Source organism: Cupressus sempervirens, chromosome 11 (genome assembly GCF_028749045.1).
Source record: "Cupressus sempervirens isolate cs-2001-9-10 chromosome 11, ASM2874904v1, whole genome shotgun sequence".
NCBI classification, from domain to species: Eukaryota; Viridiplantae; Streptophyta; class Pinopsida; order Cupressales; family Cupressaceae; genus Cupressus; species Cupressus sempervirens.
In genome coordinates, this window is record NC_143128.1 from 761,023,348 (window position 1) to 761,040,793 (window position 17,446).

Here is a 17,446-nt window from a genome sequence, read left to right on the forward strand (position 1 = left end):
TCGATGGCACAGTTGCTAGTATGAAGTTTGTTGTAATTACTACAGGTTATTGTGTGGCTGGCTTGAGTTCTAGTTCTAGATCTAGTGCTAGTGTGAGGTCTATTGGGGCTATGATTGGGATTTCTATATGATTCTTTTGCTAATCTCAAATTAGTTTTGACAATGTAGTGAAAAAACACCTATTCATTCTCTATTAGTATTACAGTGAAATTTGAGTGATTAGAGTGAGTCAAATAATCAATACGAGCCAAGTGATCAAAGCATGTTGTGTATAAGTTTCCAAATAATATATGTCAAGAAATATACCTATTCAATGTCAAACACCAGTATAAGTTGAGCAGATAGCATATGCCAAGTCACTCAAGTGCCTAGTAGACTATACATGTCAAGTGATTCAGGTGTCAAGTTGTTTAGAAGTCAACTTATAACATAATGAGCACATTGTATGCCGAGCATTAGAGTCTTTCAATGCTAAGTGAACACTTTTTGAGGTAGCTATTTATAGTGGCACAAACTTCTGTGTAAACCATTTTTGGGCTGACATAATGTTTTTTAATGATTCTAAGAGATAAGTATGGAGGTATATTGTGAATCCCTATGCAGTACATGCAACTAATCAAATTAAGTGATGAATTAAGTGGAAATATAAATCAAACATAGTCATTGATTCTTACCTAACCCATTCCACCTATGTTTATTTAACAAGGAAGAACCTAAATATTTTGTATGTACAAAAGGAGACAAATTCTATATGCAGAGAGATCATTCATGGTGGCTATGGAGGTCATGGTAGTGTTCTAAATTGCACAATCAATTAGAGAGAACATAGGAAAGTAGAGATAGGATAGAGGAGACATATTTGATCAGAAGGATGAAGGATTTATTAAAAAAGAGAAGATCTGACATCTAGAAAAAGTGTGCTAACTAAAGGATCATGGTGTTAAATCATTTTAACTGGTGATGTAGAGAAAATCTCCTAATAGAGTAGTCTTAATGGGCTTTTGTAAATCTCTTAACTGAGTTATTTCTTTATTGTAATTTTAAACCTCTAACAAGGTTAGACCTAACAGTCTTTGTAAGCCTTTAACAGGGCAGACCCCTCATAGGGTAGATCATAGTTTATGATCAAACTCATTATAACTATAATTGGGTACACATTATAGTTGCAGTAGTGAAGATTTGTGGGTGTCATGCCCACCCCAGTTTTACCTTCTAATTGGAGGGCTTTTGGGTAACCAATTTATTATGTCATGTGTTATTTGTTTCATGTTATGGATGCAAATGTGTAGTTAGCTATTTTATTTTATACGCTAAATTATGAGATGGATGTGTGGTGGATGTTTTATGGTTAAAGCTTTGAAGTGTTGATTCATCCCCCCTCCCTTTGGAGTTTACTTTCCCATTGCTATTTCCAACAATTGGTATCAAATATTTGTTCTCTAGAAAGGAATGTTTTACAACTTTGAAGGTAAGATCTTGAAGATGGAAGTCTACAAGTTGGGAAAGGCTATTGAGAACTAGAAGATTGAAGTACAACTTGCCCTACATTAACTCAAGGAGGCAAGAGATGAACTGCAACATTCATTGCACAGAAGAAACGAACTAGTTATTCAACAAAATGACACTCAATACCAAGAAGAAGACACTAGTAGATTGTTTGAGAATGGAAACTCAAGTGAATTTGATGTAGCAATTGCAGATGTGATGGAAAAAATAATGCCCTAACTAAAGAGGTCAAAAATCTTAAGATAGAACAAGAAGTCCAATCAGTATTACTATGTGAGCTGACTAAATAGAAAAAGAAAGCTAAAGAAGAAAAAATCATAATTGAATATGACAAAAGAAAACTGACTAACAGGCTGGAAGAGAAGACATCAGATGTACAAAAGCTTGTTGAAATACAACTGGATATAATGAATCAATTGATGATTGCAAACCATGAATTGAATGGAAAGGACATTAAGATCACAACTCTAAAGTTACAGAATGATCAACTAAGCAATGAACTAAGAGCAGAAAGGAAATTTGTTGAAAGATTCAACAAACCAAGTGAAGCCATCAAATACTTTGAGAAACTAATGAAATCTCCAAGACCTGACAATAACACTATTGGATTGCGATACATCAGTACTAATGAAGGAGAATCATTTAAAAGTGGTGAACAAAGGAATAACAAAGGTAAGAAATACAAACCCACTTACCATAATTGTAGAAAGCTAGGTCATACAACAAACATTTGTAGGAGCAACAATGGAAATCAGAACCCTAAGCAGAAATTCAAGGGTTACTATCATAAGTGTAGCAAGCAAGGACATTAGGCACATGAAAGCAAGTCCAAGACCATAAGCACTTATAGATTTGAAGGATACTACCAAAATTGTTGGAAGTACAGACACAAAGCATATGAATGTAGATCCAAGACCAAGTGAACATCAAACAAGAAAACAAAGATACAACAAAATAGCAAATCCTATGATTGGGATTACAACACAAGGGACATATGTCACTATTTTAAAGAATATGGACATGTTCCCAATAATTTCATAAGAACACATATCAGAGGCAACTACAATAGATGGTTGAGTGAAACTACATGCTTCAGTTGTCTCAAGATCGTTCATGTCAATAGAAACTGTCAAACTAGGTCATCATCGCCAAGTAATGAAACCAAAAAAGGAAAAGAAAAGGTCAATGTTGAGAAGGTAAAGGTACATATTAAAAAGACATGGAAGAAGAAGGAAGAATGCATAACATCAAGCTTAGATGAGGTCACTTCATCCAATGGATCAAGTGATCACATCACCCCCAACTAGATAATCAAGAGATGTGTATGGAACTAATACTCAAAAGTTATATTATGCATCAATTCCAAGAATCCAATGTCTAAAAAGATCTTATATGCATGAATTAAGATGCAATGGAGTGATAGAACCTATATATGAGAAATATATTAGCAAGTAATACTAATATATTAAAAGAACAAAAGCATTAACTAGCATAAAAACCATAACATATATGAGAGACAAAGTGAAACCCTCAAATGAGAATATGAGCCATAGAATGGCTCTCCCAATTAGGATGGTCACTTGCTTTGGGGATGAGTCTATTTGCTTAGATTTGGTATGTATGCTCAAGGTTCTCAAAACTAGCTTCAATGGAGATGAAAAATGGCAAATTGGTAGCTTTGTGAGCTCTCAATTTGGCATCATGAGGGTATGGTTAAGGGCTTTGGTTTCTCAAACTAGCATTATAACTTTAGCTTCAAGATTGTGATGAAATGGCTTGGGAGGGGATTCAATTTATAGGCTAAGGGCTTGAGGGATGGAGGGCTAAGATGGAAGGAACGATGAAAGCTTAAGGAGGGCTAGGATGGACTCAAAAGGGGCACATAGATTGTGCTTGTTTAGCACCAATAGGGAAGTGACACTTGTCACAAGGTGAGTGGATGGAGGAAAGGGGATGGATGAGTCAACAAAGGAGGCTCAAGGGATAATATCTTCATAAAGACCCTTCATTATGGCTTGTAAGAGCTTGTAAGAGTCTTTATGGCTTTTGTAATAGCATTCATTGTTGGGTGGTTGGGCTATTTTGGAGGGAGTTGAGATTGTTGACTTTCCTTGGCTTAGGAAAGTCTTAAGCTTGTTTAGGGAATGTGACAACATTAGGGGGTGGATTAGGCTTGGGTTTAGGATTAGATTAGGGATGTTAGAGATTTGCAAGTGGATGGAATTCATGAGGGTGGGTGAGTTAGTGGCTAAGCTTGGTTAGTATGGGTGGATGGGGTGGATTAGGCTTAAAAAGGGGGTTTAGGGATAAGTTAGGGGCTTATTAGATTTGAGGGTTTTATTTATTAAATAGATTTATTTAATAAATGAGGATTTTGGAATTAGATAGAAGAATAGGATTTAATTGATAAATAATAGGTTATTTGATTTATCAATTAGGACTATAGATGATTAATTAAATTAATCAGCTAGGGGATGGCAAAGGATTAATTAAATAAGAATTTAATTAATGATGTCTTTAGAGATAACTAAATAGGATTACTTAAGCGGTGTAATCAAATTTAGATGTCTACATTTTTCCCCTCTTTGACATAGTGTTGAGACAACATTATTTCAAAGAAGTTCAAACGAAGATGACACGAGGAAGATGTTTTAGCAACAAGGTTGCCCCAATCTCGGATAAGAAGAGGAGAGACTAGACTTAGATGATGCCCCCTCAAGAAGGCAATGAGAAGAGAAAGCGAGGCTCGATGGCTTCTTGAAAAGTACAAGAATTTGAGATGAGCAAGGAGAATCAGATTAGCTAAGAGAAGGGGCTGAATTAGCTCAAACTCTCACTATGGGAGAATGATAAAGGGCTATCAGATGCACAAGAGGAAACAAGCTTAAGACTTCAAGGGAGATGGAGGATGAAGGAGTGAAGCACTATAAAAAAGAATTCAGGATAGGGAGATGGATGATGGGATGGAAAAAGTTGATGCAATAGGATTTCAAAGGGTTAGATTGGCGGAAGATGGGTTTCAGAGATCCCTAGGACTAGGATTGTGGATCTCGAAAGATGAGGCTTGGTGGATTGATTGGATTGGTGGATCCCTAAAGCTAAAAGTGATGGTTGATTCTAAGAGATACGGTTGCACAAGCTAGGGTAGGAGAGACAGATGCTAGATATGGATGGGGGATAATGGAGATGAAGGGAATCCATTGAAGCTTTTTGAGTAGGGGGATACTTCAAAGAGAAGTATCACCATGTAGTTGAGCACTAGATTTTCTATAAGACTATTGGTTAATTGCCAAGGTTACCAAGAACATCAAGGCCTTTTCACCAATTGTCCAAAGGACTGGCGAACTGACTCAAAACAAACACACAAGGATTTCCCTAGCATCACACATGAATCCTAGAGGAAGCACCATGGAAATGACACTGGGTAACCCACAAGCAGAAAAGAAAACAAGCAAAAGACATGATCAAGACCTTACGCTCAGATTGCCCCATTCGTAGGGTAAAAGCACAGATCTGTGTCACCGTTTGTGATATAAAAACCTGTTTTGGTCAAATCTCATTTCTCTATCAAAACTTAATGTTTTTCAAAAACTAAAAATACCCTTTTATAGATCTCAGATTCAATATCATCCTTATATAAAATTTTGAGTGTTTTGATTAGTTATAATATGTTATAATATCAAAATATTATAAGTCAATATTTCAACATTTTAGAAGATGCTCTCTTAAAAAATGAAAAAAAATATTAAATGATATTAAAAAATAAAAAAATTATATTTATCACTAGAGGAGAGAATCCTCTTCACAAATATGTAATTTTTTTTCAAGAAGGTATAGATTTGATAGGGAAGTTTTGACGGGAGGAAAAAACTATTGGATTCTGACAAGGTTGAACTTGAGTACTTATAAAAAAGAAAATATACATCAAAAATAATTATTTCTTTTTTTGTTCACTAGTTATACATGTCATCTATAAAATATTTTCAAATCAGAACAAAAAAAGATGATTTGCACATACTTGTTTGACGGGAACTACATCCTATATTTTTTATAGTTAAAAAAAGGACTTCAAAATAAAATAAAATGAATAAATTCTTAGTCAAAAAAATTATAAAAATTATAGGCATAAAATTCATACAATTCTACACATTTCATCAGTTTACATCATCTTCATATTTGAAACACAAATACCATTTTTTTTGTCATTAATGTTGAATTGTCACATTTTGATATCATGTTTCTTTATAAAAGGTGACACAGGTTTGTGCTTTTACCCCATAGTATACCATGATATGGAAGATCATGGCAACCTTGAGGAGGGAACAAAAAGATTGCTTGGAAAAGATACTTCAAGACACAAAAGGGAAGATTCCAAATCAAAAGAAAGCAAAAATCCAAAAGAGAACCGTTTGCCAATGAGATGGGTAGGACGAGGTACTAACGGACCAAGATCAGACATGAGGAAAGCTATATCCTACAAGGATCTATCAGAGAGCACCTAAGCTGGTGGATCTGGATGAGTGATGCATCTGGCAAGCTAAACTAAGAAGGATAACACTTTGGTGACAAGAGATCTAGCTAAAGGATGCATTGGGATAGCTAACCAAGGGTTTTGCGATGTGTGCAAGATGTTGATCAAGGAGAAACTAACACGAAAGCTGGATAGATACAATGGTACTAAGCTAAAGAGGATGTACAAGCTGACAGACCAAGATATGTTACAAATGTACAAGGTTGTTCATGTTTTGTTTTTGTGAGATGGAAATGTTGGTGAAGGGTGGGATGTCTATAATAGTTGATAGGTGGATAGGTAGATGGTTTGTGAAACACTTAAGTGAAAATGGGATTCTTTGTGTGCATGTGATAGGATACAAGCTTTGGTATATAATACAAGCTGGAATATGGTACAAGCTTTGGACAAGATTTGGATATACAAGCTATGATACAAGGGATGATACAAGATTTACAAGCTGAGTTATAAGATTTACAAGCTGAGGTACAAGATTTACAAGCTGAGGTACAAGATTTACAAGTTGTACAGGAGGTATTTACAAGCTCCAATAGATTTTGGATATTTGGTTGGAACACCAAGGGAACAAGCAGGTGTTTTATGGGATGGTGGATGAATGGATGAGGGATAGGATAGTGATAAATAATGGATTAGTCTTAGTACACAAGGCAACTGAATTACCAGGTTTTCACCAAGGTACCTATCCAAGGCACTTGAATTGCCAAGTTTTCACCATTGGACGCTTATTTCTCTTTACTATTTTTTTTATTTTTCAAAAGTTGGGTATACCAAGGATCTGCAGGAATAGAACTTCTTGAGATGAATGATGTTAGTAGGATCATTCAAGAGTTCTCCTTCCAGTGTAGATAACTTATAGGCTCTAGAGCCAAAGGAAGCAGTGACAACATAAGGACCAAGCCATGTAGGTTCAAACTTTCCTTTCTTTTCTCGATCTACTTGGACTTTCATGTTTTCTTTGAGGACCATGTCACCTGGCTGATAGTGTCGTGGGAGCACCTTCTTGTTGAAATTTCTTTTGAGATGAGTTTGATAGACTGTGAGATAATCATAGGCTTGTTGTCACTTCTCGTCTAAGATATCTAGCTGGGTGAGCCGAGCTACTCTGTATTCTTCATCTGATATTTTCCCTCACAAAGATATGTGCAATGAGGGAAGTTCAACCTCTATGGGTAGTACTGCTTCAGCACCATAGACTAGGGAGTATGCAGTTGTGCCTGTGGATGTATGAAAGGAAGTTTGATAGGCCCATAGGGCTGGATTTATTTGTAGGTGCCAATCACGGCCGAAATCATTGACAACTTTCTTTAGGATTTTGAGGAGGGTTTTGTTAGTTGCCTCTACCTTGCCATTACCTTGTTGGAAATATGAGCTAGAAAAGTGGTGATGGATGTGGAGGGAAGTGCATAATTCTTCCAGGTTGAGATTTTCAAAGTTACCTCCATGGTCGGTGAAGATGGTGGATTGAATGCCGAAGCGGCAAACAATGTGGTACAAGATGAACTTGGAGACCTGAACTCCTATAGCTGAGACTAGGGGGACTGCTTCCACCCATTTAGTGAAATAGTTTGTAGCTGTTATTATCCATTTATGTCCATCAGATGAGAGGGGTGTGATAGTTCCAACTAGATCAAGGCCCCAACAAGCGAAAGGCCAAGGTGGTGCAATAGGCTGTAGATCCTGTGTTGGAGCGTGCACAAGATTTGCATGTTGCTGACATGGGAGACACTTTCTAACAAAGTCACGGGAGTCTTCTTCAATAGTAGGCCATTAGTAGCATGCTCTAAGGATTTTTCACACTAGGACAATACCACTTGTGTGGGCACCACAAAGTCCAGAGTGTACTTCTTTTAACACCATCAAGGCCTAGTTTTGGTCTAAACATCGAGAGAGAGTATCATGATAACCCCAACGATATAAGATATTGGCTATGATAACATAGCGGGAGGATTTTTGAATGAGGTTCTAGCGTTGGGTATGTGTGAGGTGAGGGGATATGATACCATCGTTAAGGTAAGCATGAATCTCATGGTAGCAAGGGGATTGGGGACCAACCAAGATACAAACACGGTTTGAGTCATCATTCACATAGGCAGGTGTGAGGAGCTGCTCAACTAAAAACTCATACTGTGTAGCTGCTTGGGGAATTTCCAAGAGCGAGCCGATAGTAGCCATAGCATCTGCTGCTTTGTTCTGTATTCGAGGCACTTGTGTAAACTAAAGCTTTGTAAAATGCTAGGTTAGCTGATCAACTAGCTCTTTGTAGGGTAATAGCTTTTCATCTTTAGTTTGATATTCATTTAGGGCTTGCTTGATAATGAGTTGAGAATCACCAAAGATTTGTAACTCAGTGATGTTCCATTCTGTAGCTATCTTTAATCCTACTATTAGAGCCTCATATTCAATTTTATTGTTGGTGCTAGGGAATTGTAGCTTAAAAGCTTTTGGAATGTAATCTCCTTGAGGTGTGACCAACAATATTCCTACCTTTGATCCACGAGATGTGTATGAACCATCAAAATAAAGCTTCCATGGGGGTTGTTCTTCAATTAGGCAGATATGCTCATCTGGAAATTCTGTGATCAAAGGATATGCATCTATTAGAGGTGCATTAGCTAGGTGATCTGCTATAGCTTGCCCTTTGATTGCCTTTCTATCCACATACTGGATGTCAAATTCACTAAGGAGCATAACCCATTTGGCCAAACAGCCTGTAAGTGTTGTTCTAGAGAGCATATACTTGAGTGGGTCAATCTTGGAGACTAGTTGGATGGTATGACTTAGCATGTAGTGGTAAAGCTTTTGACTTGAGAAAACAGTTGCCAAACAAGCTTTTTCCATAGGAGTGTAATTGAGTTCATAACCAACTAGGGTTTTACTGATGTCGTAGATGGCTCTTTCTCTGCTGTAGTCATCGAGCTGTGGTAGAAGTGCCCCTAGAGTAGTAGGTGTTGTTGATATGTACAGAATTAGGGGAAGACCAGGAACTGGTGGAACCAATATAGGGGGATTGATGAGATACTGCTTGAGATGGTCGAAGTTGCGCTAACATAAAGGATCCCACTTGAAGTGCTCATCCTTCTTCAGTAAATGTGAAAATGGTGTACACTTATCTGCAAGCTAGGAGATGAAGTGCCGAATAGATTGAAGCTTTCCTTGAAGAGAACGAAGCTGTCACAGTGTTTGGGGAGGAGGCATGTCTAAGATAGCCTTGACCTTCTTGGGGTCGATCTCTATACCTTGTTTAGAAACTATAAAGCCTAGAAGCTTGCCAGATGTGACCCCAAAGACACACTTCTTGGGATTTAGCATGAGATGATATTTGGCTAACCTATCAAAGACTTTCTCTAGGTCAGCAAGATGATCCATGAAGGTGTGAGATTTAACCAAGATATCATCCACATAATCTTCCAAAATTCTATGGATAAGATCATGAAAAATGGTTGTCATAGCTCTTTGATAGGTAGCCCCAGCATTCTTTAGGCCAAAAGGCATCATGTTGTAGCAAAAAATTCCCCAAGGGGTAGTCAATGTTGTCTTATGTTGATCCTCTTCTGCAATCTTGATTTGATTATACCCAAAAAATCCATCCATGAGGGACAGAATTTCATGTCCAGCTATAAGATCTACAATCATATCTATTTTGGGCAAGGGAAAATCATCTTTTGGACAAGCTTTGTTAAGATCTCTAAAATTAGTGCAGATTCTGATGTCACCGGAAGGTTTCATGATGGGGACCATGTTGGAGATCCACTCTGAGTAGTCGATAGGTTGAATAACCTTAGCAGCTAACATTCTTTCTAATTTAGCTTTGACCAATAATGCCACCTTTGGGTGCATTTTTCTAAGCTTTTGTTTGACAGGCTTGATCTTTGGATCAACTACAAGATGATGAACTACAAGCTTTGGATCAAGTCCTGGCATGTCCTAATATGACCATGCAAATCATCCAATGTTCTCTCTTAAGACCTCAAAGAGGAGGTTAGCTTGGTCTTGTGATAGGGATGCAGCAATGTAAACAAGTCTGGGGATCTATGAAGAACCCATGTTGACTTCTCTAGTATCCTCAATTAGAATAGAAGATATCTCTGGTTGATTATCTTGAGGAGGTAATGCTAAATCCTCATGTTCTTCTTGTGGCTCTGGATGTTCTTGCTGAGGGGTTCTCTTCGCTGCCTTAGCTAGTCTCAGATTCACCTTAGTTCCAATTTTGGGTGTATCGGAACTAGGTTGGGGATTTTCTCCAAAATACCCCTTGGGGTCTAGCTTGTAGACATAGGCAGGATCTGGCCTTGTTTTCTTCTGAGGTGTTTCAGCTCCCATGAATCTCAGAAGTGCTTCCTCTAATGTGAACTCATCAATGTGTATGACGCTTGGTTGGTCCCAATCTATGAGTTGTGGATGGGCGAGTGGTAGGTCAATGAGGTGGATGGATAGTTCTTGGATAACAGAGTCTCCGAGGGAGATTAGGTCTAGGATATCATCATAGGCTCTCTTTTCAACTTCCTCAAGAATGTCTTCAATTTTGACAAGGTTGCAGTGAATGTTCAAAAAAGCGTGACCATCCACATTGGTGCCCTCAGTTGTGGGTATGCCAAAGCCAAGACCTGACTTTGATTCCCACTTGTGTGCGTCGATGGGGCACTGCATGCCTCTTTCTTCTGGTCCTAGACCACCACCTTGATAGTTCCATTTTTTAGTGATGAGCTTATGTTCTTGGGGATACTTCTGGCTAAAGTGATCAAGGCGTGCTTGATTTCTTTGAGGTGCATCCTTATGTAACCAATTATTGATATCTAGAGTGAGCTCCTCATGAAGAGGGATTTTCGAGCATACAAAGGTTGTTGGGCCAAACTATTTGTATTGAGGAGGTGGAATCTCCTTAGCTTTTTGATATGTCGGTCGTCCATGGGTATGTGGATCAAGTGGGAGTGCCCCGATAGCAAATGCATCTGACAGACTATACTCTTCACAGCCTTTGTTATTGATCTTCATGGTAGAAAGGGTGGAGGCGAGGATGGTTTCTGGGTCATTACAAGTGTGGGATGAGTTGGCAATGGATGTGCCAATATCAATTCCAGGGCAATGGTTTGTATATGAAGCTTCAACCGCATTGCATTAAGCAAACGATTCTGGATCGGCATGGATGGTTACCTCAGTGCCTTGATGCAAAAATTTGACGCACTGATGGTAAGTGGATGGAACGGCTTTCATGGCATGAATCCATGGGCGACCAAGGAGGATGTTGAATGGTAGGTTTAGATCAATAACATGGTAGAGTGTTTCTTGGATGACTGGCCCAACCCTGATTGGCAACAAAATAGTTCCTTCTGTGATTCTTTCCAAGTTGTCATAAGCTTTGATGGTGATAACCTCACTGATGATATCTGCCTCAGTAAACCCAGCTTTTTTTATGAATTTTAGGGTGCAAATATTCAAGGCTAATCCATTATCTATCATTACTCTTTTCACGACAAAATTGGATACCATGATGGCTATGCGAAGCGAAAGGGTGTGATCTGGCTTGACCACGGGTATGTCGGTGGGTTTGAAAGATAAGGCACATGAGGAGGATAGGTGTCCAACAAGATTATGAAAATCAGTAGCATTGATATCTGAAGGGACATGGGATTCTATAAGGGCACTATCAAGGATTTTCTTGTACACAGGACTAGTGCGAAGAAGGTCTAAAATGGAGATTTTGGCTAGCATGTTCCCAAGGTGTTCCAAGATATTGTACTGGCTTTTTGATGGAGTTGATGGTGCTGGTGAAATGGGTGGGCCTGTGATCTTAAATCGAGCTCTTCAAGTGGTGATTGCACACTCATTATTTGGTCCTTGGATATTGATAACATTGACAGAAGGCTCTTTCTTGGATATACAACCTATAAGGCTACCATAGTCTATATAGGATGAAGTGTGGTCATTGTTCTTCCCATGCTATTGGTTTGGCTAACGGTTGTTGGTGTTGTTGTTGTTGGTTTGGATAGGTGCTTTTCCAGGATTTTGATTGTTGTGAGGAGGAAAAGCATTTTGATAGATCTGTAAGCCTGCATTGGGAGAGGTTTGGGCACCAACAGTGATTTCCTTCCAATCAATGAGGTCCTGCACATAGTCTTTTAGTTTCATGCATCTGAGGGTAGTGTGACCTTTTACCCTATGAAATTTGCAGTACTCATTGTCTTTGTACCATGCAGCTTTGGATTGGCTTGGGTCAATTTTCTGGGTAGGAGGAAATTTGATGAGGTTTTCCTTGACTAATTTCTCAAAAATGACATCCAATGGCTCACCAAGGGGTGTATAGTTTCTAGGTGTAGGTTGGAATCTGGGCTTTTGTCCTGTAGCTACATTGATGGCATTAGCTTGATTGCTAGACCCTTAGAAGTTGGGTCTTGGATTGTGGTTTTGATAGCTTTGGTTATTCTGTTGTTGGTAGTTGATAGCTTGTTGATCGTTTGGTTGATATGGTGGGTTGGACTGGTTGTGAGAAGGACCAACAATATTCACATGTCTGGTGTTAGTGATGCCATCTATTGCAACATGCTTGTTTTTGTTCCAATATCTAGACTTGTCATTGGAATGTGATTGATTTTGGTTGGCTTCTTTGTAAATCTTGACCACACCATCTTTAATGAGTCCTTGCTCAAGGATCATTCCTTTCTCTTTGATATCTTTGTAGGTCTGCAAATAGTTCATGGTCATGTGGTGAGCCAAGCTGGGATGGGCATTATCAATAAACATTTTTACCAAATGGCGCTCTAGCAAGGTACAAGATATGCGGGTGGTAAGGGTTTGCCATCTTTGTAGATATTCAGGAAGGCTTTCTCCACCTTTTGGCTTAGTGTGGACAAGATCAACTATTGATAGCTCTGTTTCAACAAGATGGGCATATTGGGCTACAAATGCCTCAGATAATTCAGCAAAAATTTTAATTGTGCCATAGGGGATTCTATAAAACCATTCTAGAGCTGGTGCGGCCAAGCTTTTGGGAAAGAGATGCAAGAGGAAGACATCATCGTATGCCACTTCTTGGGAGTGCATGTAAAATTCTTTGATATGTGTGATAGGGTCTCCTTTTCCTCTGAATTTGTCAAATTTGGGTGTCTCAAAATGCTTAGGAAATGGTGTCATGGTAATGGCTCTATCAAATGGGTAAGGACACACATTCTCAAACTTGAAGGTTTTTGGATCATTTCCTTCTTGGATGTTCTTCAAAGCTATCTTCACGGCTTCCCATTCTGCATTAATGGGTGATGGCTGGGGTGCCCCCAATGTAGGAGTTCCTTGAGGTAGGTATGTGCTAGATGGGGCAATGGAATGTGGATGGCTTTGAGGTATGGGCTGGTAGGGATTGTACATGGCTTGGGCAACTGAATGGTGGATGATGGGTTGCTGTGGTGGAGGTGGCACATATTGCTGCATGTGTTGTGAGGCTTGTTGCTAATATTGGATTTGAGGTTGGGATTGAGGAACATAAGCTGGCTGTGGGATAAATGGATTGCTTTGTGGAGGTAAGGTATAAGATGGTTGTGAAGCTTTGGGAAAGGATTGGGGAGCTTGTGTAACTTGGTTGTGGATTTGAGGACTTTGACCAATATATGTGGGTTGTGCCCCCATTTGGGAAGAAGGTGTCTGCATGGAAAAAGAGGCCAAGTAATTGGTGGTTGGTGGTGGTGGATTTCCTCCTAGAAGTGGCATAGAAAAATAGTTGGTAATAGGAGGTAATGGATTAGTTGGCGGTGGAGGTGGTGGGAATTGAAAGCTAGGAAATAGAATTAATGGGGTTTGATAGCTTGGTGGCTGGATTTGAAAGCTTGGTAGAGTGGTGGCAGGAGCTTGGGTCACTTGAGAGCTAAGCAGAACATTGGTAGTAGCTGGTGGGGTTTGATAGCTTTGTGGAGTGAGGGTAGTAGCTTGTGGATTTGTGGCTAATGGCACTGAGCTCCAAGGACCTAGTGGAAATGATGGAATTGTGTTCTGAGCTGAGGTAAACAAGCTGGGGGTGATGAAGGGTTGATTACTTGGCCCCATGGGTGGCATCCCTGTTGTATATTGTTGAGGTTGGCCAAAGATGCTAGCACTGATTTGGGAGATGGGTGGATTTGGAAGGCTGGGTTGGAGAGTAGCAGCAGCAATAGTGAAGGGAGGGAATGGTGAGGTGTTTTGGGCAAAGGGGGTTTGGGATGGAGTGATATGGACCAATGCTAGAGTGGTGGTGGTTGGATTGGCTTGTGGAAGGGAGATTTCAACTTGAGTGGAGGCTGGTATATTTGGGTCTATTGGATCATATGGGGTGGGTTGAGGCTCTTCTTTTGGCATATATTTTAGATAATTTGAATCATAAGAGCCTATGGGTGGTGGGAGTTGTCCAAAAAATGGGTGAGATGGCTTTGATAGGGGAGGAGGTCTTCCAAATTTGAAGGCTCCAATGTTGTCCCTTCGAAAGTTAGCCATGATTGTTTCCTTGTTTTTGTCTATAATGGCATTCACCAATACTGCATTTCTTGGTTAGTTCATGAAGGCTTCAATGTCAATAGGTGATGGTATAGTGTTCTCTAGGCTGAAGGATGGTTGAGTGCTTAAGGGGAGCGATGCTGTTGGATCCAAATGATAGGGCTCCATTGTTTCCTTCTTCTTCTTGCCTAAGCGAGTGACGGGTGGCATGAAAAATGCAGAATGTTTCCTAAGGATGAGATGCAACAATGTTGATGGATGCAAAAGGGGAAGGCTTTTCTATGCAAATGATCTCCTAGGTTGAGGCAAAGCTATATGACAAAACCTAAGGAGGATTGGGTTGGGGATGCTAACTTCAAAGATATGTTGCCAAAGCATGAAAGGTCTTCTTTCCTATGTGCAAGCTTGGTGGTGATTGTGTCAACTTAAGGATAGACTGATGATCCTTTAGGAAGAACACGAGATTGACCACTTGTGGATCCCAACCTTTAGCTCAAGGTGATGAGGGATGACAAGTGAAAAAGCTAGATTACCCTAGATAAAGCTCTATCAAAGGGATAACCTTGGTGAGATTGATGGATTTGGAAGATTTTAGGAATGGCAAACTTTTGGCAAGGTGACAACAATTTTGAAAGCTTGGATGTGAATATTTTGATTGTTGGCTAGATGGTTTGGTTCTAAATGAGATGAATGAGCTAAAATACTTAAGGGGATGACTAAGGATGGCTAGCTTACCTACAAAGATGACTCTAATGCAAAAGTGAAGCTTATGCAAGAAGATGTGGAGAAACAAGGGGGTCTAATCATAGAAATCATGCCTAGTTGGTAAGGCATAAGCATTGTTAACTCCTGGATGTTGGTTAAATTGGATGGTGTGATCTAACCAGGCATCTTGAAGGGCTTCGTCAGCAACTTTTTCCTCTGCTTTGTGGAGTTTGGAAATTTGAGGGCTTGGTGTTAGTTCCTTTCTCTTGGCTGAAAGTTCTTGGTATGCCTAAGATGGTTTGAGTTTAACTTTGTGGAACTTTTGTTTGGGTTTGGGTTGTTCTGACATGAATTCTTGAATCTACTTGGCTTTGAGAGACCTCGGTTATTTTGCTTCAACTTTTTCAACTTCTGGAATAGGTAGTGACTATGCTAAGTGTGCCCTAAGCTAGGATTGACCAAGTTTGGCAAACATTCATTCAATAAGTAAAAGACCAAGCAATAGATAGAAACAACCAGATAGAAGTTTTGATTCCCAGAATGTGATACTTGCACCAAGGAGTGTGTATGTTCTACAAATGTTTTGATCAGTCACTTCAAACACATTAACATCCTAGATGGTTGTCTACAAGGCTGACAGTTGGTTTAGCTAGGGAGTCCTCGATATACCCAAGGTACGTGAGGCCCAAATCCATAGATGAAACCAAAAAGATGTCACACAATTGAGAGGAGTGGTAACCCACTTCTTCTCTTTCACTTCTCAAGGGTATAAAGTTCCTTGAGGCTTAGTCCGAGTGACAAAATCTTGATTCCAAGAGAGGTGTCTTTAGATTCACCTCCCGATCTTTATACTCCGCTGAAACGCTGGAGTTGAGGTCATCCAAGGGGTGATAAAATCCCCAAGCAAGCCTCCTAAAAAGCAAAACAAAGTTTTGGATCCTAATCTTATGCACCCAAGATGGGCTCGAGAGATGACAAGGGGAGAGAAGACTTGGATGACCTTGGGCTAAAAGACAAGATTCTTTTCTAACTGACGCTTATTTTTTTTGATCTAGACTTTGCAAGCACTCATGTTTAAGAGACAATGTTCAATTCCAACTTTGAAATGCACCAACAAAGCAAAATCGATCGAAGAATGCAAACAAGAAGAAGAGTTAGGGTCAACAAGAAAGTAAACCCGCGTGCCCGGAGGCCCTCCACATCAAGTATTGATTAATTTCCTTTAAAGCATTCAAGAGTTGGCATGATTTTTTTTTAAGCCCAAAACAAAGGTGTGTGAGATTTGATTTCAAGCGCGCGCTCGGAGGCCCTCCATGTTAATAGTTGTTCAATTTTAGTGTCCAAACTTGAAATATGATCAATTTAGTCTAGAGTTTTGGTCATTTAAGAATTTTGATAAATTTAAAGCAAATGTTCAAAGACCAAGTGAGTGAGTTAGATTGTGGAACATTTAACACCATTTTCAAGTAAACCCATCCCCATAGATGGCACTGAGATTGCAACCAATGGTTGAATTGATGGGTGATTAGAAAAGAGGTGAGTCCAAAGAACTACTCAAATTGATTTTTGCAAATTTTTATTTAACTTAACGAAGTTTCTTAAATGTCCAAAAATCAAGCTTTACCTAAATTGCATGTGAAAAAGAGATTTGTTTTGTTCAATTTTAAAAGCTCCAAATGAAGTGTTTGATATTGCAATGGTTAATTGATCTTTGCATTCAAGATTGAGTTGTTTGTTTTAAGCATGCATCCAAGGAAAATTGATTTTAATCCATGGCATTCAAGAGTGTTTTTTGAGCAACATTCATTCAATGGAAAATGTGTTTAACCATTCAAGTTCATTCCATGAATAACCTAAAAAACATGATTAAGTTTGTTGCTCCAACCTGCAATAAGACAACAAAAGAAAAATGATTAGTCACCCAAAATCTTCAAAAAGGAAAGCTTAACTATAGGGAAAAAAAAAGATTTTAAAACAGAAGTGCAACAGAGACAAGCGAAGACGACAGTTCATCAGGCACAGATGCCAAACTACAGAGACGCTGATCTATGGAGATGCTAATCTGCGAAGATGACAGAGAAAGAAGCAGAGACGATAGATTAAGTTGGCGATGGCAGAGATGACAGTTTGATTGCTAGCGGTAGTGGAAACGACAGTGTGACTGATGGCGGCAGCGGAGACGATAGAGTGTGTTTTGAATAAGAAAATCGGCCAGGTGGAAATGATGCTTAGAGGCGGAGATGATGATAAAAG